We start from the raw sequence: 24,542 nt of genomic DNA, 5'->3' as shown, positions 1-24,542 counted from the left end.
CTCCAACTCCTGAGGTAAAGCAATCTGCCTGCCTCAGCCTCCCAAAGTGCTGGGATTACAGACATAGCCACCATGCCTGGCCAATACTACATCTTCCAGGTGGCCTTAAAGCTAGTGTTTTTGTTTTTTTTTTTACATGATAAGTTTTGGAAAATATGTTGTAATAAAATATTTTGTGTCAATTCTCAGGAAATCTCCTTAAAAGATGGCTGGAATGGGATTTTTCTCCCATGTTCTATCTTACCTTCCTTTCAGCTTTCTGAAATAGGAGTGTAATGGCTGAGCTCTAGTCTCCAAGGTAGACCATGAAGACAAGAGCCATATTCTAGGGATGGAAGAGGTATGAGTTTGATGGAGTTTGTATCTCTGATAACAACAGGAAGATGCTATATCAACTCCCATTTCCTTTGCGTGAGAAACAAACTAGTTTAAAAAAGTTATTAAAGTCTCTGTTATTCTAGTTTGAGTGAGAACATGTGTCTGTGTGATATGCTACCCAACTGAATCTTACCTAATACAACTCCTTTGCCAAAATTACTATACAGTTTAAACGAAAACAAATATTTAATGTGGAAATGGCAGTTTTAAGGAACATACAGGTACACTGGGATCCTGTAGAAAAGTTCTAAAAATGCATATCAGAACCAGAGAGAAAGAGACTGCATTCAATTTCATTAATTGGGATTGTTCTTCATATCTTACGTAGAATTAAATTTTATGGCTCAGTGAGAGATCGTCAAGAAATCTATACATTACTTTGATGTCAAAGTAGTATACAAAATGAGACTAAAAAGTGGTCCTGAATATGTTGTAGATTGTAGCACGGCCTACAGAATAACACTTTATCCCTAGAGTTCAATGGTAAATGCTCTGATTGATGAACAACAAGTACCCTTTAAGAACTGCCTGGTTTGCACTTATTTGCACTGACCGAGTTTTCTGAACAAGTGCCCAATTCCTACCTGATTTTGTGCCAATATAGATTTAATGAGAGTCAAATACATATGATTCAAAAATGGTCATATTAAAAAATCAAACACGATTTTTCAGTTTTCTATAAGGTTTGATACACATGCATACACGTATTATTTGTATACATATAATATATATGATATATATAAGATATATGTTTAACTCTGTGGATACCAAATGTCGTTATTTGGTTAGTTGTCAGTACAGCTTTGAGACTGCACACACAGCATACCACATGTCAAAATCTAAATGCAGTAAATCATAGTTACAGAAGTTGCTAGAACATTTTAATGATATGTACATGAAAGTGATTCATTTAACTGTTTATTTAACAGCAATATTTGGAAAAGCAGTACTGACTCAGTAGTACTGAAACAGGTATAATTCTATCTCTGATAACAACATGGAGATGCTATACCAACTCCGATTTCCTTTGCATGAGGGAGAAACAAACTCGTTTTTGAAAAACAAAACACCTTATATGTTTGATTTATCCCTCAATCATTTTGTCTACAATTCTAAATGACTACCACTGGATAGCAACATTCACGACTTCACTCATTATATATATTTTGAGCGGCTGGGGGCAGTAGCTCACACCTGTAATCCCAGCACTTTGGGAGGCAGACGAGCGCTGATCCCTTGAGCCAGGAGTTCAACACAAGCCTGGCCAACATGGTGAAACCCTGCCTCCACAAAAAATACAAAAATCAGCCAGTGTGTGACACACACCTGTAGTCTCATCTACTTGATAGGATGAGCACGAGAATCGCTTGAACCCGGGAGGCAGAGGTTGCAGTGAGCCAAGATCGCCTCACTGCACTCCAACCTGGGTGACAGAATGAGACTCTGTCTCAAAAAAATAAAAAGGAAAAAATGCAATATATATTGAGCATCAGTATGTGCTGGCAGTATTCTGCATACTACGGTACAAAGTTGAATGATACATAATACTTGACTTTAAGGATTTTAGAGCCATGCACTAGATAGTAAACAAAGAGATTTTGAAGGTCAACTATCTCCGGGCATAGAAGACTATGACAAGACAAAAATGAAATTATTTGATCATACTCAGCAAAAGAGAACTGGTTTTCTTTTTAAAGTATAAATATAATACACTAAAGAGAGTAGTAATACTTTCTTAATGCTTTTTCTTGGTTACATGTAACAGGTTTTTGAACCAGAGAGTAGTTTAGGGACACTGAATGCAACTCACATGTTTTGATGGTAAGAAAACCAAATATGTGAGGAGCTAAAATAAAATAGTTGCCAAAGTTCTTCCAGCTAGTTTTGTACTAGAGTTAAAACTGGAGCTTGGCAGTCCTAATTTCCACCACAGAGCTGAGTAGACTGCAATGGCCTGCCTTGCTCTCATTTCCTTATCCACCCAACAAATGCTATGGAGTGCCAGACACTCTACTAAGCACTAGGCATGTAAAGATGAAAAAATTCTACTTGGGAAGTAGAGAAAGAGAGGAGAAAATAATTTCTGGAATGTCTGTGAAATTTAAGCTCTAAGACCTGATGACTGATCCAACGGGGCAGTGAGTGAAAGGCAAGAGTGTAAGAATGCCTTCCCTATGGGTGATTGCATTCTGCCACACAATACAGTCTATCAAAATGTGTTGAAAAGAAAAATATGAAACCTGCAATTACAAACTAGAGTCAAATAGATACAACCACTGCACACAGGCTTTCCTGCCTTTCTCATTCCAAACCTGAAAAATCCTCAATTACTTCTAGATACAATACTCTCATTTATAGTGCATTGGCATGGTTCACCCTTTTGAAGTAACCTTTGCCAAAACTTCCCACTAAGCTAATTACCTTAACTTGCTTATGGTGATTACTTTAGACAGGACTTTCTTCTTTTCTTTCTTTACCTTTTGTCATGCTTTGAGTGGAAAAAAAAAGTTACAAACTAGTTTTTTAATAGTGACTACAAGGATTTCTGTTGAAAGTCCGTTTGTTGAAATTTAAGTCCTGAGAGCATATAAGACTTAAAAGATTGAATGCGATTATGAAAATTCAGAGCTAATACTCTTTCATTTCCATTGATTCAAAGATGGAGAGTTTCAAATAAATATGGAGGCTCACACAGTCAATGACCTGGCAGAACAGCATCTACTTTTTGGGGGCAGTTGGATATTTAAAGATTTAGTAAGGTTCTAATAAAACTCGGGTTGATAGTGGAGATTGTAAACCTTTCCAAAGTAACTGCTGAAGAAGGTAACAAACTGTGATGGCATAGTAGACCCCGGACAATGAGTCCACGTGCCTAACCCAGTGTCTTCTCCTGTGGCTCTACCGATTGCTTTTCTCTACACACTACAAGCTGGCCTGCCCACCCAGGCCACTGTGATCCTTTGCCTGGGTCCTCACAAGTTCCCATTCTCTGCTGAGACAAGCCTGTGATTGATCGCTGTCTGCTAGGGAGATCTCCTGTTCTGGGGCTATCAGTGATTTGCCTGGTTCTGACATTTATTATCTGCACACAACTCTCACAAGCCTGAGGCTGCCCAGACCCAACAGTTCCTGCCAAGTCACACCTCCTCAAATGTCTTGCTCACAACCTCACCTTTATCAGCCTGATGTGATTGATTGGTGCTGTCATACTTTGGCTTCCTCTTAGGGTCTAGCTTCATGCTCATTAAAATTCACAAGCAACTTATTTTCATCACAGCATCAATATCATTCTCTTTCACTATAGATGCTGCTAATACACAGCTCCAAATAGTTTCTGAGTTTTATGTTTATCCATTAGATCTCAATCTCATCTTATTCCAGTAGATACAATCCCAGAGAAGGAGCATGATTGGCCTAGCTAGAATTGGGGACCTGCCTTTATATCAATTCACGTGGCCAAGGCCAGAGATACTGTAATTGGCCTAGCTTTAATTAGATACCGGTCCCTAGACCTGTCATTTGTAACCACTGAGAAAGACATGAAGGAAATAGAGGTGCTCAATTTAGTAGCAGAGGCAGGGGAATTGGCAAACAATGACACAGACATTCATACACACTGCAACTTTGTATGGTTGGCATTATTAGAATTCTAGGTTCAAGTTTGAGTCTACAGATGTGAGCTAGAATTATAAAGAATGAATGACAGAGACAAATGCCCCCAAATCTCAGTTCCATTTATCTTTCATCTAAACATGTAAGTGGTACCACAAAGTCCTGGGCAAGTTTGCAGGAGTGAGGCTATGAAGAGTTCTAGTGGCCATCTGTTCTGGCAGATCATATTTCAAAAAAAAAAAATCAATCTCAAGGTCAAAGAGAATAATAAATTATGCATCATGAAACAATTTTAAAAATCTCTAGCTGGAAATTTAAGGAAGACAAAGACTGGGAAAGACACATGCATATGCATGTAATTACAATGCATAGGATTAAATGCAAATGGGAAAGTGCAAACTAGGTTCTATGACAGCAGACAGTACAGCATCTATCAAATGTGTTAGCATGTGTGAGAGTGTGTGTGAGTAGAGATTGGTTGTGTGAGAGAGAGGTTGTGTGTATATGCGTGTGATTGGGAGTTAACTGAGACAGTTAACCCTTTCTGAATCCTAAAGGGTTGATGAAATTAGAGCAGAAGCACAATGCAGATCAAAAGAACACAGAAATGCCATAGGAATGTAATATATCATGATGTGCTTAAGGGACCATGAAAAGTTGACAGTTGCTGGAATAAAAAAGAGAGGTAAGGCTGGAGAATAAGCAAAGGTTTGGGTGGGGTCTTCTAGATAAGGAATGTCTTTAATGATACTGTAAAGAACTTGAACTTTTTATTGGAGTTCATGGGAAAACAAGTGAAATGGTCTAAACATGGATAAGTTTAAGGGTAACATGGAGAGTGGATTTGATGGGTACCAGACTATATCCAGGCATTCTAATTAAAACACTGTTTTAAATATCTGGACAAAAGATGGTAAAAGACTTAACTTGGCAATGGCAGTTGAACAGGAAAGAAGGTGGGGAGAAAAGAATTCAGGAAAAACCATTGAAGGTAAAGTTAGTTGTGTCTTAAAGTTATCAAGTACAAACTCTTAAAGGACTATTATAACTCTATCCTATCCCAAGTCACCCAAAGCTATTGGACACTCCTAGTATTTAAAAGTCACTAAGTCTGGAGGAAGTTTATTCCATTGTGGAATAATACCCTGAATGTGTGTGACATTTTAAGGTAAATTTGGTCTACTAGATCTCTTACTGCTCCCAAAGGAGTGACCTCTGGAGAGGGAAGGTTCTGACACCTTGTAGGAAAGAAGGGATGGATCAGGCCTGGAAAGGTATCACAAGGAGTGCAGGAGATAAACTTTGCTAACTGTTGTTGCTTACTGGTCTGACTTTAACCACCTTTGTTTTCCAAAGATGAACATGTTTGTAAAAGGCATATCTACTCTTTCATACTGCATTACACAAACTTTTAGCATAATGAGCATGCACAGATAGGAAGTTTGCTTTACTTGTACTATCAATGGACTCTTAATTGTCCTTCTCTGAAACTAATGTTCTTAAACTTCTGTTAAACATAAATTAAAAATAATAGTCTTTGAGTTATTCTTAGATTGCTTCCTGCAGTCTGATCTTTCCATCCAGGTCTTTGTGCAGTTGGAATCTAATTGGATCAGACAATGCCCAAGGTTCCCTCCAGCTCCCTAGTACCACAGCTAATTAGCAGAAATTCTACTTTAATAATACAGTTGCTTCAGGTCAAGAAAGAAAAGCAAAGCAGAAATGGAAATCTCAGCTTAGAGAACATTGAAAAAAGATTAGAAGTGAGTTAAATTTTGGTGTGATAATTAATTACAGTCCAACAAGAACAAAATTCTATGAATATTGACTAGCTGTAATTAACCCATATTTATTCACAGAATTATCTCCCCCAACATCACCTCCAATTCTGAGGGGGGAGAAACAGAGTATCTTCTTTCAAGAATTCTTAAGTATTGCCAAGATAAGCAACAATCTCAAGTCTGTGGAGATGTAATAATCATCAAGGTAATATTAAATAATATAAGTAATTATAACTGCATGTACTCATTCATATTATCTAGCTAAATTTTAATTACTTATTTCTAATTTGGAAAGATATACCTTTGTCTCAAAAACCTTGGCAAAAGAGGGCTACACTGGGACACTGTAGTTGGTATGGAAGATATCTTATGTGATTTTTTTTTTCCCTTAAAAGGGTAACAGTTTCAGAATATGTTATGCATGTATACATGAACTGGGACTCCACATTGTGCCCCATAAATATATGTAATTACTATTTGTCAATTTTAAAAGGAGAACAAAAAAGATTTTAAAATCAGATGTATTTTTAGAGGCAGTTCTTATAATGTGTTTGAATGTTTCACTGTATTCTTTGAAATTCCCATAGGCCAGGGTGCTACTTACTCTTGTGAGAGTAATGTGTTACAGGGAACTTACGAGAGAGGAGATTTACGCCAGGGTTGAGCCATGGGAGTGATGGTTCTTACCCCACAACTTTGTTTCTGTGTTCCAGAAGTCAGACAAACTTAATTTTGTTTCATGTACCAGGACAGGCAAAAGGAATGAGGAACAGCCTGAGAAATGAATGTTTTTCTACCAGAGAAGCAGAAAGTTAGTCAATATAAGCTGTGTAGATTTGGAGAACTAGGCAACCTGCAGTTATTCACATAACTTATATTGCCTATGTTGACAGGCAGAATAAGGAGAATTACAGTCTGGGCTATCACTTCAGATAGAGATTCTTCTGATCACATTGATGCAGATTGGGCAGAGAGAGGTAGATCTAACAGCGACAGGAATTAAAGGGGTAATAATCTTTGGGTCCACAGATCCATCTAAATCAAATGAGTGCTAGCAGCAAGCTTGCATCAGTTAAGACTTGCCAGTTATCTGCGCGAGGCTACATTTCCCAGCTTCCTATGCATCTCAGAAGGGCCACGTAACTAACTTTTCCCGACAGATTTAAAGGAAGTGATGTTTACTTCCTGTCACTTCAGTAAAGTCACGTTTACTTCCTGTCACCTCCAACTGCATTGGAGCATTGTCTAACTGGGCATTGTGTGATCCAGTTAGACTCCAACTGCACAAAGACCTGTTTCCACTTCCACCCTTGTGCTCCCGGAGTGGGTCTGCGTGACTGGGAGCAAAGGATTCTGGGAAGGCCAACCCACAATATGGAAGGAGGCAGAGTCACACAGTCTTAACTTGAGGGAGAACTGTTGACGTGATCAAGAAATGAAGCGTAATGGGCTAAGCCACGGAGATTTCAGAGTTTGTTTCAGCAGCATAATCTACTTCACGATTAAAAGAAGAGGATGTGGATTCCAGAATCTTGTTATCAAAATGGGATCTCAAAGGGGTTTAAATTCAGGAAACAAAATGGAAGCACTACTGTGGTGAATCCCTGGAAATACCACATTAGAAGGCAGATGAAACTTCCAAGGACTTGGGTATGGCTGTTAAGACTTCCCCAGTTATTTAGCTGAATGGGCAGGGCAGGGCACCGGATTTGGTAAAGAATTTGAGGGCCAAACCCATTTTGTCTTGGAGTGAAGGCTGTGATCCTCAACTCTGGCTTCAAGTTAGGTTTCAGTTAAATAAAAAAAATGCTGATGTCTGGGCCTTCAGCCAAATCAATTAAATCAGAATCTCTGGAGATGAGCTCAAGATACTGTTATATTTTTAAAGTTACCCTAGTAGTGCTAATACATAGCTAGATTGGGAATCTCTGAGTTGATGTAACTAGAGGCAAATATTTTCACCAAGGAGTCTGATGCTGCTTAAGAGCTTTGTCTCAATAGAAATTTGTTTAGGAAGCCTAGGACAGAGCCCAAGGGAAAGAAATATCAGGTAGATTCAGATGTGTGGAACTGGAAAAGAAGAATATTTTAGCATCAGTCTCTCAAGAACAAAAGAGATAGTGACTTAAGTTGAAGTATTTCCATCAACAGAGATTATATGAAAGAAATACTGTTAATGAATATTACTATTATTTTCTTCTCAGTCTACTAAATGCATTTAAAATATGGGAAGAAATCATGGATGTACAAAATGAATATTTAACATAGATTCATTTTTTTCTGGTAAATATACAAAACTAGTAAATATTAACAAAATGTTATAGAAATAAGATGCTGAACAATCTTTTCTGTTTATGTATAGCCATTGAAGGATATGTTTGATTATATGAAAATAGACAGGACAGTGCATCCCCAATGGGGAGAATAGTCTAGCAAGCTAGAAATTTCCAAATTTGTGTAGACCCAGATAAATAGAATATTTATTGATATTTATCCAATATTTATAGAATATTTATGCAATATCCTATTGCTGATCTAACCCACATTCAGCAAGGAAGATCAGTTTCCCACCAGATGTGGGTGAATCTTAATGGAAAGATATACATTAATTTCATTCAGTCATTTATAACTTTTACTCAAAAATTTTTCTTGTTTTTGGAACATTAACATCTAGTAGGATGACAAACTTGAAAATATCTGCTGGTAATGAAAGATATTTGTTGAACAGTAACTTATTATTTAGTTTTAACAATTTAAAAAGGTTACCAAACAACACACAACTTTGCTACACTAAGTTGCACTTGTGCCAAAGTTTTAAAATTTTCTTTACTGGGAATCAAAGTCAACCTTCTAGTAACTTTGTTCCTTAAAACATCCTCATATTTGGTCAGACTTAATTCGAAAAGGGACCCTTTCCTACTAACGTACCCTCAGCAGGAAGTCCAGATCATAAAAATTCCAGGGAACAACATCAATAACTTGTTTTATAGAAACAGTTTTGGATTATGCCAATCAATTCACCAGTCCATGATTTCAAAGATTGTTTCATCAATCTTGTATCATTCATGTCATAGAACATAAAATAAGCCTTTTAACAAGAATTTGGATTTGATTCTACAAGAAAGACAAGGTCGTTTTTAAAAAGCAAACCAGCTAGCAAGAGTGCTATGAGAAGCATGCCTACAAAGAAAAATGGCTATAGAGCCTTCAGCCCTATTCCATAAATCTTGACTTTTATTTTTCCCTTCTGCGTCTAGGAGATAGTTTGCTTCTTATATTGTTCCCTAAGGGAAGTTCCAGTACCACATGGGGCTAAGAAATATAATTTACTCTTTTACTATTTGAAATTCAAGTTATTAAAGTACCATGAACTCAGTGAAGTATGACTCATATCCATATGACCCACCTTAGAAGGAGTCATACACACTGCCTCGTACAATGATATCCTAATAATGTAAAACTAACAATTTTGGGGAGACTAATCAATTTAGAATCAAAGCCCCTCTATTATGTTGCAAAATGCTTACAGAATGCACATTCTTTTCTACACTGAAAGACAAGTGACCATTTCCCTTCAGCAGACTTGTAAGGTCAATATGTATAAATATTGATCTTATGCCCTCTATTGAATTAAAGTTTGAACTATGTGTCTTATTCAGATGACATATTTCATTTGTGTCATATGTTTTTATGTGGGATTTAATTATGCATTTAATTATGTTTTATGTTTTTATGTAGAATCAAATCCAAGTTGTAAAGATGTTAAGGAAGAAGTAATTAAAATGATATTTGAAAGATCAGTTAGTCAAGGAAGAACGGAAAGAGTATTCAAGGAGAGGAAACAACTAGTAGGAAGGCAAAATAGCACAGGCCTGTTTTAAGAGAGAAAAGTTGAAGACAGCAAGTTCTGTATTCAGCTTTGGAGGGTGTTTGACTAATGTGCTTGGAGAATGTGTGAATGTGCTTGGAGAATTAAGTCTAGCTTATGAAGGGTCTTATGAGCCATGCTAACATGAAAACTGGAACATAAGAATAACAGTGGCAAGAGTAGAGCTGTTGTATTAGTCTATTCTCATGCTGCTATACCAACATACCCAAGACTGGGTAATTTATAAAGCAAAAAGGTTTAATTGACTCACACTTCCGCATGACTGGGGAGGCCTCAGGAAATTTACAATCATGGGGAAGGGGCAGCAAACACGTCCTTCTTCACGTGGCGGCAGGAGACAGAAGTGCTGAGCAAAGAGGGAAAATCCCCTTATAAAACCCTCAGATCTTATGACAAGTCACTCAGTATCACGAGAACAGCATGGGAGTAACTGCGCCCCAAATTTAATCACCTCCCACTGGGTCCCACCCACAACACATGGGGTTATGGGAACTACAATTCAAGATGAGATTTGGGTGGGGACACAGTGAAACTATATCAGGTGTGTTTCAAAATTATATTCGTAGAATGAAAACTAGATAATGAAAGTCAAGAATGGAGACAGGGACACCAATTGGGAGGCTGCTATGGTAACTGATGTGAGGAAAGGAATGGTCCCTAAAAAGATATGTCCATGTCCTAATTCCCAGAACCTGTAAATGTTAACCATATTTGGAAAGGGTCTTTGCAGGTGTAATTATATTGAGAATCTTGAGGTGTACGGTTCATACTGGATTACCTGGGTCGGCACTAAATACAATGATAAGTATTTTTATAAGAGACACACAGGGGAGATGTGACAGACAGAAAAAGAGAAGGCCATGTGACTGTAAAGGCAGAGATTTCAGCATGAGCTGAGGAATGTTGACAGCACCAGAAACTGGGAGAGGTAAGGAAGGTTTTTCCTCTAGTGATTCCAGAGGGAGTATGACTCTGCTGACACATTATTTTCAGACTTCTGGTCCCCAGAATGTCAAGAGAACAAATTTCTGTTGTTTTAAGTTAAAATTTTTTGGTAATTTGTTATGGCAGCCACAGGTAACTAATACAGCAAGGCAAAAGCAAAACACAGGCAGAAGGAAAGAAGAAAACCTGGTGCATTTGGGTCACTGCACAAGTCCAGTAGTGCAGGACCTCACAATATTTGTGAGTGAGAAGCTAGAAATGAGGTTGGACAGTGAAGCAGAAGGTTATGTTTGTGAAAGACTGCTGGGTCTGAATGCACATGGAATGCCAGAAGATCAGTGAGTGGATCAGACTAGCTGGAGGAGGATTACATTTTTGAGCAGTGGAAAGGAAAACTGGGAAGGGAAAGGGAGAAGCAATGAACAGAACACATTTTTTTTTTTTTTTTTTTTCCAGAGGAGGGATCTATGGTAGTGCAGGGAGAGAACTAGAAAGGGCTTGTGTGGGGAAATTTATACCCCACCCAAAATAGGGCCAAGTCTTAGTTACCTTGGGCTGCTATGACAAATACCACAGGCTAGGTGATTCAAACAATAGAAATTTGTTTCTCATAGTTCTGGAGGCTGGGAAGTCCAAGACCAAGGTGTTGGCAAATTTGGTTCTTGGTGAGGACCTACTTTCTGGCCACCATCTTGCCGTGTCTTCACATGGCAGAGAAGAAGCTTTGGTGGTTCTTCCTCTTTTAATAAGGATCCTAATCCCTTCATGGTAGGGGATCCACCCTCCTAGCCTCATCTGAACCTTATTCTCTGTTAAAGGCCCCACCATCCTAATGCCATCATTTTGGGAATTAGGGCTGCAATATATGAATTTTACGGTGGCACAAACATTGAGTCCATAACAGGCAAGAAATTAAACTATCCATGCATCAGATGTGGGCCACATAGGATAGAGGATCAGCTTGGAGCTCTTCTAGGTCCTGAAACTACCCCCAGAAGGGTAATGGGCTACAACAGGAGAGTCTGAATCTTTGTGGAGCGGATGATGGAAGGCCAGGAAGTGGTGCAAGGAGAAAGGGAAAGCAGACACTTGTAGCAGATGCCAGCAAGGCTTCCAGGCCAGCAGGGGAGAAGCTGTGTCTTAGTACTGGGGGCTGCTATTAGAGAGGCCCAGTGACATAGGACAGTACTTATCAGGAGCTGAACAAGAACTTCCCTCTTTTCTCTTTTTCTCTCTCCCCAACCACAGCTCCCACACTGGTGGGCCTGCACTGGGGGTGGGAGGACTTCTGGGTGGGAAATGAGTGGGAAGAGACAGCAATTGGCCACACCCCTCTCCCCAAGGGCAGCTGACCCAGTGACTGCTGGCCTCAGCTGGAAGATGGGGATAAGCCTTGCATGAAGTCTAAGATGTTTACTGACATCTTCGATTAGACGTTTAAAATTTCTGAATTCGAGTGTTTTGAGACATAGAAGACTTGAGGACTAAGAGTAAGCAGGAAAGTCATAGATGTGCCAAACTTTCAGCCAGCAGAGTAGAAAGTTTCCTGTAAAACAGTAGTGGGACAGAGTTGTGTTTTGCTTATCTATTACGCATCATAGTTGTACTATGTACCATTTAGATTTTCAAAGAAAAGGATGGACATTTCATCTAAGAAATCATAGTGAGTGACATATTTCCTTAGAATAAAATCAGTAAGGGCGGGCGCAGTGGCTTACGTCTGTAATCCCAGCACTTTGGGAGGCCAAGGTGGGCAGATCATGAAGTCAGGAAATCGAGACCATCTTGGCCAACATGGTGAGACCCCATCTCTGCTAAAAATACAAAAATTAGCTGGGCATGGTGGCACATGCCTGTAATCGTAGCTACTTGGGAGGCTGAAGCAGGAGAATCGCTTGAACCAGGGATTTGGAGGTTGCAGTGAGCCGAGATCACGCCACGGCACTCCAGCCTGGTGACAGAGCAAGACTTCATCTAAATAAATAAATAAATAAATAAATAAATAAATAAATAAAATAAAATCAGTAAGATGGCAAAGGCCTGTTCTGAATAGATGCTTCCCTAGTTCTCTAGTGCTAAACTTAAGACAGACAAATCATATTGTGCAGTGTATTTGGTTAATGTTATCACTTCTAATTCTTACAGAAGGTTGTATACAGAAACTTCTAAAGCATCGCATTCACATTCCATTTGTTTTCCCTAGCCAAGAGAGGTCTGTAACATGGTAAACACAAAAGACTCAGAATTGAAACTTGGAATTGAAAAGACTTTTCTACTGTGTTCACAAGGACTTTCTTTTCCCCCTTGGTTTGCCACTTAATCTTTTGGTCTCATTTTTGTCATCTGTACAGTGGAGATAATGGGACCCAATTTCATTTTATGTTATCTTGATGGAAGGACTCCCACAGTTAGACTGAATGAAAACCTGACCAGTGATACCCACTTATCTACCTCTCTGAAACATCGTAAGAATTAAAGACAGCCTGCAAAGTGTACTGACGATGAAGAGCACACCATGAGAGAAACGGAGGTGATGAGTATTATTAAAAGTGTCAAAGGATAAGTTATCTTAATGAAAGTGGACAAAAACATACACCAAAGGATCTTGGCTTGCTTGCCCTAGTGCCTCAATGACTTAGGGTAGAAAGAAATATGTATGATATCTGAGTAGAAAAATAAAAGCAGTGAAAAAAAAAAACCAAAAAAAACTGTCCAGAACATTAGTACTGAAATCATTTTTACATCCTAAAATATTTCATCCTCAATTTTAAAAATAAAGCACTGATTTATGCACCTCAAATCTCATGAAATAAAGCAATATGTCTTGGAAATTTAGAAGAGTCTATATAGGAAGGCAAAGGACTAAAGACAAAGATGTTCAGAAATTGAATGAAGCCAAACAGACCAAAGATATTCTGCTCCCCAATGCAAAAGGCAGCATGGGCAGAATTATTTGCTATGTATAGAATTGAGAACTGCTCTTTTTTTCTTGATCTTGCAAAGGAGATGAAATGGATATATTTATGTTGCTTGCTTAGGAGGACAGTCAGGGAGTGGGCAAAAATGTATAGCAAATTTGACACAAAAAGTAACTAATAATTACTTTGGTTAGTTACATTTACAAAGCAATAAGAGAAGAATAAGTCACTTATGAAGTTAAATAAATTTAAAGAAAATTAAGGTAATTGTTTCCTTCCTGTACACAAATTCTTTCAGGCTGCGAACTCTCCAGCAAGTAAATAATAAATTATTTTGGCTTTTATAATTTATCTAAGTCTTGATGCACACAAGGGCAAGATATGACCGTGTCTGTTTCTTCCAGAGGACTCCGATTCTTTATATATAAGCAGGTGTCCATAAGTCTCATTATATAATATGTTTAGCTCCACGTATATTTTCTGTTTTCTGTTGTTTGTCTCTATGTTGTAATATGCCAGTGAGCTAATGTTGGAGAAGAGATTTTTTAAAAGATCTCTTATCTTTCATACCATATGTGAAACAGGTGGTAGTCTGCTCTCATAGATGAGTATTTCTGTGATGAATTTTTTTCTTTTTATTTCTTATTCACATGAGCTAATTTATTTTTGCCAAAGTGTTTACATTCTGCCCTACAGATGTGGTCTGAGTGTATTTGCTGTAGTCAAAAGTCTCTGTTTTATACTTGATTTTGGAGCTAGGTGGGACAAGGAAAATGCAAGTAGATGGAACTCATGCAAGTAGGTGGAACCTTAATCTTATCATTTCTTTTTTACAAGAGGCTCAATTTTAGAGCAGTTCTGTAGTCCACAAAACAATCAGTCTCTATGACAATAATTCTAATTTTGGTAGAATAATTTTAACACCACTAAAAGAACTTGGAGAGACTTCATTTATGGAGGACATTAGTGAGATGATTTGGAACCTGTTCCTGAGTGGGGGACGTACTTGCAAATATTTAAATCCTGCCTTCTTTAGTCACTTGTTTCATTCTTTAAAAAAAGAAAATAGTGCTCTTCCGGGGACGTTGTCTGCAGGCACTCAGAATGGTCCAGCGTTTGACATACCGACGTAGGCTTTCCTACAATACAGCCTCTAACAAAACTAGGCTGTCCCGAACCCCTGGTAATAGAATTGTTTACCTTTATACCAAGAAGGTTGGGAAAGCACCAAAATCTGCATGTGGTGTGTGCCCAGGCAGACATCAAGGGGTTCGTGCTGTAAGACCTAAAGTTCTTATGAGATTGTCCAAACCAAACATGTCAGCAGGGCCTATGGTGGTTCCATGTGTGCTAAATGTGTTCGTGACAGGATCAAGCGTGCTTTCCTTATCGAGGAGCAGAAAATCGTTGTGAAAGTGTTGAAGGCACAAGCACAGAGTCAGAAAGCTAAATAAAAAAATGAAACTTTTTTGAGTAATAAAAATGAAGACTTGCTGAAAAAAAAGAAAATAGTAATTTGAGGTATATGATCAAAGTTAAATAAAAATTCCATTTAAAGAGGATAATACTGAGTATTGTATTTTCTTGGTAAAAATTAAAGTATTATGAAACAAATCTTGAATAAATAACTACAAATCCCATATTTAATAAATTACTTGTAGGGTGAAAATTTTCCTTTGGAATCCTCTCTTCAAGGCACTATAATATTTGTATGTATGTGAAATTCTTCCCTATTCTAAATTTACCATCTCATTTCTGTTCACTTTTGTGTCCACAGAGTATCTGCCTGGAAACCCTGTTGCCTGGAGACCACTTTTGAAGAACATCCACTGCTGTGGTCTCTTAAAGATTTAAGACATCTAATGAAGAGCTGACAGAAATCATCAATTTGCTCCTCAGCAAGTAATATTTTTAAGTCACAATAAAACACTTACCTGGATATTATGTATTCAGATAATCATAATAGCTCAAGTATAGGATGCAAAGGGGAAAAATACCTTTGAAAAATTTGAATTGTACAAATCCATACAAACGAGAGATGGGACAAAAAATAAAATCCGCATTTTCTTCATGGAAGATGCTGTCAGGTCCTCCTATTAATTATTTATTCTGATTTTAAAAACTATTCAAAAGGCTTTACTTATATTTTGAACTCTATTGTATATTATGGTTCTCTGTAGCCCAAAGGAATTTTGAAGCAGAAATTCAACGAATGGCATAAGGATACTGGAAAAGTGGATGAAAGGAGACATGATGCAGCCAAAAGAATTCCATATCAACTTGAAGCATTCTGGAGAGGGTTCAAGAATCCAGCATATCTTAACAAGATCCAAGTATCTCACAATATGATGGCAGAATTTGTCACCAGTAGCAGACACCAAGTACAAATGATTATTATTTTATTTTACTCTGTTATTTATTTATTTATTTATTTATTTATTTATTTATTTATTTTTGAGACAGAGTGTTGCCCTATCACATTTATTTATTTATTTATTTTTGAGACAGAATCTCACCCTGTCACCCAGGCTGGAGTGCAGTGGTGCAATCTCGTCTCACTGCATCCTCTGTCTCCTGGGTTCAAGAGATTCTCCTGCCTCAGCCTCCTGAGTAGCTGGGATTACAGGCACGTGCCACCATGCCTGGCTAATTTTTTTATCTTTAGTAGAGATGGGGTTTCACCATACTGGCCAGGCTGAAATTATTATTATTTAAAAAATTTAGTTAAAGCTTTTTTGTGGGTACATAGTAGCTGTATATATTCATGGAGTACATGAGGTGTTTTGATATAGGCATGCAATGTGAAATAAGTACATCATGAAGAATGAAGTAGCCATCCCCTCAAGCATTTATCCTTTCAGTTACAAATAGTGCAAGTACATTCTTTAAGTTATTTTTAAATGTATGATTAACTTATTATTGACTATAGTCACCATATTGTGCTATCAAATAGTAGGTCTTATTCATTCTTTCTATTGTTTTGTACCCATTAACCATTCTCACCTTCATCCGATTCCCCGACTACCCTTCCCAGCCTCTGGTAACCACCATTCTACTTTCTATGTCCAGAGTTCAATTGATTTGATTTTAGATCCCACAAAAAGTGAGAATATGCAAAGTTTGTCTTTCTGTGCCTGGCTTATTTCACTGAACATAATGATCTCCAGTTCCATTCACGTCCCTGAATACAAATTAATACATGGTAGAAGCTGTGTTCTGTTGAAGAAGTTAGGAACATATTCAGGCTATATTTTGCATTTTTGAAAGATGGTTAAAATATTTTTAAAATGTTTATGCTGAAAGGAGAAAGTTCTGTGAACTAGAAAATTTATATGAATTTAAACATAACTCAGAGATGAAATCTGAAAGAAAACAAGGCCCCTCTTTGCTAAATTTTATAGTTTTGATGCTGTTAATCACACTTGATGCCTCATGGTCACCAAAGTAAAGTAACATTCCCTCCAAAACTTGCTATCCCCAAGCATGTAAAAAGTAAAAAGCAATAAAAGCCCAAGTTGCAAAGAAAGATGTGCTTCTATAAGAGAATTTGGAGGCTGCTGGAAGGTGGTGCATTCCAGAGAGCTTAAGATTGAGCTCTGATAACAGACAGACCTAAATTTCTGCCACATTTCACAATGTGGCTGTGCATTGGCTGCTCAACCTTGCTAAGCTTCAATATTTTTGTGTAAGAAAAATATATGTATTTATTGTACCTAAAGGTTGTTAAGAGAATTAAATGAGGGTGTGTATATAACCAGAGTGCCTGGAACATTAAATGCTTAATGCGCATTAGCTATTAACCTTATCATTATTATCAAGTAAAATTAAGCCAATATAATCATAAAGTTGGAGACTGAGTTTACGAGGGCAGTGGCAGAGCCACATAGCTAATCATGAGCTGCTGTTTAACAAAATGAAAGGAAGTTACTGTTTACATAACACCAGACAAAGAGGACATTTTGGAGAAACTAGGTTAATATAAAAAAACAAAAAAGGTTTTTAATGCTTTTCATAAGTGCGAGAGAAGGAATTGAGATAACGTGGCATTAAGGAACTATTTAGTCTTGGGAGATACATAAAATCAAGGTATTGCCCCACTTTTACCCTTTTTCTGCTTTGTTAATCCTTTATTGAGATATAATTCACAGCAGTACAATATATACATATTAAATATGCTGCATGATGAATTTTATGATTTTATGTATATGCCCATGGAACCATGACCACGCCAACATATAGCATGCATCCAGCATCTCAATAGGCCCCTGGTGCCCATTACAGTCAATCGACCACCCATTTCCCAAAGGTAATCACTCTTCTGTTGATGATAGGAAGGTTTGAATTTCCCTCTTAATCTAGAAAAGGGGCCCTTGAGAAATTTGATGTCCTCTTTCTTTTCCCTAGCTAGACTTTAATTCTCACCCATTAATTTTACTTTAATTCTAGGTCATCATGCCTGTAGCCTACAGTCATGCTCTCATTGAAATGCCCCTGCTTAATTTATCTGCACTGTGACGTTCTTCTGACATTTAGGGGGTTTTCTCTTCACTACTATGTTAATAAGGTTTCGTTGCACTTTTGGATTCATGAATCCCATAAATACTATTATTTTTGACTGTCATTGTATTGTGTTTTCTAAAGCATCCTGGGCCAAGGCTAAGTAAGGAGACACAGGAGCTTTAAGGAGACCTGAAGGTGAACTCTAGGGGCAGCTACACTCTCAAAACCTACTTCCCTGAAGAAGGTTTTCTGGTTCTAGTCTCAGTGTCAAATCATGATGCAACAGCAGAGTGAACTCAGTGTTTTCGGTATGAAGAAGATCTCCATGTGTTACCATCATCAGCATTTTCTGTGCTGTTAATCTTACCCTGGATACCTGACCCGGGTGCCCATGCTGTGAATTCTTTCACTGTAGGAAAGAGAAACAGGTACAAAAGATGCACGGACCTCTCATGGCTAAGGTCCCTGGTCAATCAAGGTGGGTGCCCACTTGCTAAAATCACCCTGACCCCTCATTTGGCCACTTGACCACTGGTAACTCTAAAAGCAAATGAAGCCCTTAGTGACCAGAAACACAGGATCCCTGGTTTAAAAAGCTGATCACAGAGAAAGTAGAAAAATCCATAATATCATCCTTTTCATAGCAGTACTTATAAGCTTTGAGCTTGTATTTTCCCACACTGCATGACAATACCAACAGTGTAATAATGCAACTTCGAAAAAATCAAACAGTAGCTACGAAAGCCCTCAGCCCACAGGTTGCTGTGATTTTCACTTGAGTATGTTCAAGGGTTCATTTTATTTTTGACTTTAAAATTCACACTCAATTTTGACACATGAGACATATGTCTCAGCTCCTTACAGTACCAATCCTGTAAAAACAGATGACTCAGCCACCAGTTACAACAGCATATTATTGCAGTATTCAACAAAACATGCCTTATGCTGACTACAGAGAGGTTTCAAGTTGATGAGGCAAAAACAGCAATGTCCCATCTCAGAACATATGCTATACTATAGTAAGGAAAAAAGAGCCAAATATAAATACTAAACAATGTTGCATTGCTGAAATGTAATCCCTTTAAAACATTAGATGTCTTTACATTTCTCATTATTCAATTATTAATTTTAAAATATGCTCTGTTTAATGCAATCTATCTTTACACAAATGTTAAAATTCAGATTTCCAGATGAACCAAGAAATCAGGGGCTGATTTTTCTCAATGGGTTTCTCTTATACTCATAGCATCTGATGAGGTCAACATTAAGAAGAAAGGCAATTATTTAATAGCAATAGCTGTGAGCCAAAGAAGAATTACAAAGATAAATCAATCTGGGGTGATAAAATGCCAAAAAAGAGGCAGCCACTTCAAGTAAAAACAAGCTAATATTAAAATACTGTTTTATTTTCAAGTTACCCAACGAACTGCTGAAAGAAATTACGTTTTCCCTCATGAAAGAAATGATAATAAATGCCATTTTCTACCCACTGGGCATCACAGGATGGGTGTTGAGATAAAGACATGACATCCTCCCAATTATGGTAATACCAGGCATTGGAGCCAGAATGGTATTTAGAGTTATTAATTCATTCAACACATATGAACACCTATTATGTATGTGCCTTTGTTTTGGGGGTGTGACATACAGAGAGTTGTCTTGTGGAGATGACAGATGTAAGCTCAAAGTCACCATTGAAATAAAGTTACCTATGAGGGATCTTGAAGGTGAGGTCAAGGAAGACTATAAATGACACAATGTATAAACAGAGGCTGAAAGCAAGAGAAAGTTGCCAGTTAGACAAGGCAAGAAAATATCCCATGAGAGGGCATGGCATTTGCAAAGTCACAGGTGTGTGAAACAGCTTAGGATGCTTGGAAAACAACAAGCAGCTTTGTGTGGCTGCAGCAAATGTTGTAATACGTAAGTGGCAAGAGTTGTTGCTAAAAATGCAGGCAGGAACTTGATTATGAGGGGTCTTTAAGCCCACAGAGTTTAGCACATTCTTGCGGAAAGAGGAGTGACACAACCAGAAGGCCAGAGAGACCCATGAGGTTTGTTCTGGCAATTCACATGAAAGGGAATAAGGACTAGATTTGAGGTTGGATTGGATTGTGGGAAAGCTGAATTTGAGGGGGCATGTAAAAGAAAAAAACTTTTAGAAATGGATACCAATCTCTGGGGTTTCTGACTTAAGCTATTGTGGTAATGGGAGCTTTCTGAATGGAGTAAAGGAATACAATAGGCACAAGTTCTGGAATAGGTAGATAGGGATGAAGAATGATTTTACTTTTTGGAGATGCTGAGTGAAAGCTGTCTTTTGGGTACTGAAGTGGAAATGACAAAGTAAATAGTTTGTAAGATCAACACATTCATTCTATCATCACTTAGGACACTCCAAGTGATGGTTTCATATGCTATGAAATTACATCCAACTATTTTTGATGATTTACTATGGAGATTCTGGAGAATAAAGATCCTTGCAAGGATCCATTTGATAACTTTATGGTGAGTGTTTCAAATCAGAGGATTGCAGCTTAAGGTATTAAGAAACTTAGATAGAAGCCTGATTATCATCAACATAATGTGCACTGTGAACTAAGACCACCAGCATTGGTTTACTGAGGATTAGCCCATGTATCAAAATAACACATGATCAAATCCACATTATATTGCAACATCCTCCATTGTAAATAACTGTTCAATGCCATAAATCTGCTTTTAGAAAACGGTCCTCTAAAAATAGAAATCAAGCCATATTGCTACACTGCACCACACTCAAAGGCTTCTGATTTCACTCAGAGTAAAAGGCAAAGTCCTTACAATAACCTCCATGATAGGCCTTGTTCTCCTTGTCTCTCTAACCTTATTGCTCTTTACACTCCTTCCTCTCAGTCACTGTATTCAGCTATACTGACCTCTTGGCTGCTCCTAAAACATCAAATGCTTGACAATTCCCTTTTTCCTAGAATGTATTTCTTGCAGATGTCCATATGGTGTTAAGTCATTGGTCAAATGTTACATTTTATGTGAGTTCTTTCTTGACCACTGATTTACAATTGTGACACCTAAACTTTAATAACTTCCTATCCCTTTTTACCATCTTATTTTCTCCACAGCACCAAAGATCAGTTTTTGCATTTCCTTTAACATCTTAACTGGAGATGATATATTAGGAGATAATAATGGTATAATGCTGATAGTAGCTGTAGAAAGGATGTGGATGAGTTTTATTAGAATAAGCTGAGCTTATGCTGCAGTGACAACTGACCCTCAGATCTCAGTGGCTTTACTGAAAAAGTTTATTTCTTCCTCAATCAAAGCCTGCTTAAGTCAGATGACTCTCCAGGGTAGCTCTCCTCTATGCAGTGACTCAGTGATCCAGGATTTTGCATCCTATAGCTCCACCATCTCAATCTTATGGCTTCCATGTTTGCTACCGAGGATCTCATGAAGGCTTTTATCCAACTCCTTCCAGAAGTGACACACCTCATTCCTGCTCATAGCCTTCTGGTCAGAGCTAGTACCATGATGCCACCCAACTAGGGTTTAGGGCTGACCGGGAAGTATGGTCTTCTAAGTGCTCTGAAAGGAGAGGAGACCTGGCTATTGGTGAGCACTCCTCAGGTTGACACAGCAACCAACTCTGGAATGATCTTCTTAAGATGCAGTGTGATGCACTGTAGGGAGCACAGAATAGGATTCAGCAGGGCTGGATGTAAGAGCTCATTGAACCAGTCACTATTCACATGGCTTCAATTTAGGTATCCGCTCTGGAACTCTATTTTCAAACTCACGAAATGGGGGAAAATACTTATCCTGCTTATATCAGAAAGGTTTGTAAGTCCCAAATATAAAAGTTTGTAAACAGAATTTCCAAATGTAGGCAACCGTTCAAATGCCAGTATATGAATAATGCAGTACGGAGCATAGAAAACCTGCCCAGATAAGATAAAATGAATTACATTCCTATTTTACATCAATATTTATAAAGTTATCTCATTGTCAGAGCCATAGAGAAAGGTATCATTTCCAGACCTGCTGGCTTAACAGCTGTGATACTTAGCCAGTGAAGTAGGGAGCTGTTTATGTATCAGCATTGGTTTATTTTCTATGTATGGAGCATGAAGAAAATGCCAAGGAAATTCAGATATATAACAAACACTTAAGATTAGTGAAAGCAAAATTCATTCAACAGTGAATGAATCCAATACTGGTAGCTTGTGTGGTATCTTCTGTTCTGTTGCTGGAGGACATTGGCTATTGTGCAACATCGTCTATTGTTCCAAGGATTCATGTGTACTTAGCACAAGGTATGATACTGACAAAATATCAGCTATTTGAAAAATCTCATTAGAATGTATTTAAGGATATATTAAAATCTTTTGATAACATTAGATTTTATAGATTTGAGTACTGAGTACATTTGTTGTCAGACTTCAAAAAGATACTGAATTTATATATAATAATTTTGTTAGTCACTTCAAGTTTATTAAGGATGGTAAAATATTAACGTTAATAATGATATCCTATTTGTCAGTGTTATCTATTCAAAGAAGTATCATAAATAACAAATCTAATCTTTTAAATACATTTAATACAAAATACTCAAATATGTGGATTTCTCTATTATTTTACTAGTGATTTGGGTCTTCTAGAATTCCTCAGCAGACTTTTACAACATTAGGGTAGAAGGAATCCAAATTATCTGTTTCAATTCCCTGCCAAATGAACACATTATCCGTCTGGGGAATTTCTTGCTAACTGACGTTATTGTAGCATGCCATTTATTATCTGTGAGAAAGTTTACCCTTTGTGTGTATCCATTTGTGATAGATAAGTATGTCATGTAGTAAGCAGATATTTGCCTCCGTAGAAACTTCACCCATTATTTTAGATTGGAAGATGTTTCTTGCTGCTGGTGTCTGTATTGTACACACATACTAAATATTAGTAACATCTTTACAGTCGTTGAAAAATAAAACATTCAAAGACTAAAGTATTAAAGATAAACCAGTTAGTACTGTGGTAGCAAACACATAAAAATCCAGATGATAATTTCCTAATTGAATCTTGTCATGGAATTTTCCTGCCTAGTCATTGGCCCACATAGCTCTACTGTGATGAACAAAAGAAGATGGATCCAATAAGGCCAGACGCAAATAGATACCCATAGTCACATGCTGGAATGCAGGCAGCATATCAACAATGAGATAAAGCTTTGTACAACAGAAGTTCACTGAATCAATATTCTGAAACATTCCCAAGTTGCTGGCTTTTAAAATGGAGGGTAACAGAAAGCACAATGAATTTTCTAAGATGTTTCATATGATCTTGTGATAAAAAGAGGAGCAAGTTATTGCAAAGTGAAGGCTTCTTTGTTTTATTTTGCTGACAATTTATACTACTGCCTCCACTCAAGGGTTTGAGTTTCTTCCCCTTTTCCCCCCCAAAGATTATAACCTTGAGAATGATTGCTTTCCTCCTTTTATTCTTTTAAGACACGTCTGCCATTCACTTTCATAAAAGACATCCTGCGAGCGGGTCACGGTGCCAAGTTGATGGTACATTGTTTAGACAATTTGGAGGGAAAAGTATAGAAAAATAGCTGTATTCAAATAGAAAGCCTAGCTCAAATGTCACTTTCTACATGGCAGTTCAGAAATACATCAACAATCTCTCTCTCTCTCTCTCTCTCTCTCTCTCTCTCTCTCTCTCTACTTGAACTACGGCAGTACCATCAGAATGGGATTCCCTTTTTACATCTCTTTTCCCTCTTGTCTATTTCTTATACAGACAAAACTGCATCATGCTGGTCTTTAATAAACATCATCAATGTGTCTCACAACTTAGTATCATTCACATTGAGTCTTTTTTTTTCTTTTTCTTTTTTCTTTTTGAGACAGAGTCTCACTCTGTCACTCAGGCTGGAGTACAATGGTGCGATCTTGGCTCACTGCAACCTCCATCTCCAGGGTCCAGGTGATTCTCCTGCCTCAGCCTCCCAAGTAGCTGGGATTACAGGTGCATGCCACCATGCCTGGCTAATTTTTTGGTACTTTTAATAGAAATGGGGTTTCACTGTGTTGGCCTGGCTGATCTTGAACTCCTGATCTCAAGTGATCCACCTGCCTTGGCCTCTCAAAGTGCTGGGATTACAGGCGTGAGCCACCGTGCCCAGCCCACACTGAGTCTTTATCAGGTGTCAGCACACTACATCCTGGGGGCCAGGTCTGGTCTGCCGCCTGTTTCTGTATGACCTGTTAGCTAAGAACATTCTGTTTTTACATTCTTAAGTGACTTAAAAACTGAAAAGAGTAACATTTTGTGAAATTCCAATTTCAGTGTCTATAAATAAAATTTTATTGGGACATATCCAAATTCATGTGTTTACGCATTGTCTATAACTGTTTTTGAGCTCCAAAGGCAGAGTTGAGTAGTTGCAACATAGACCACGTGGCCTGCAAAGCCTAAAATATTTACTATCAGGCTAGATAAAACAGAAAACGTTTGCCAACC

The 24,542-nt window shown here is 37.8% G+C and overlaps 1 protein-coding gene and 1 pseudogene across 2 annotated transcripts in view; one reads left to right on the top strand and one right to left on the bottom strand.

Moving 5' to 3' along the window:
• CYYR1 (cysteine and tyrosine rich 1) overlaps positions 1 to 24,542 on the bottom strand; it is a 110,868-nt gene that overhangs the window by 23,704 nt on the left and 62,622 nt on the right.
• Positions 14,597 to 15,022, top strand: LOC108518205 (60S ribosomal protein L34 pseudogene; annotated as a pseudogene). The gene has a single exon (XR_001882314.1). The product of XR_001882314.1 is annotated as a 60S ribosomal protein L34 pseudogene (transcript).

This window comes from Rhinopithecus bieti, unplaced genomic scaffold (genome assembly GCF_001698545.2).
Source record: "Rhinopithecus bieti isolate Rb0 unplaced genomic scaffold, ASM169854v2 scaffold_1295, whole genome shotgun sequence".
Taxonomy (NCBI): domain Eukaryota; kingdom Metazoa; phylum Chordata; class Mammalia; order Primates; family Cercopithecidae; genus Rhinopithecus; species Rhinopithecus bieti.
The sequence above is the reverse complement of the archived record's forward strand: the minus strand, read 5'-3'. Positions and strand labels throughout refer to the sequence as shown.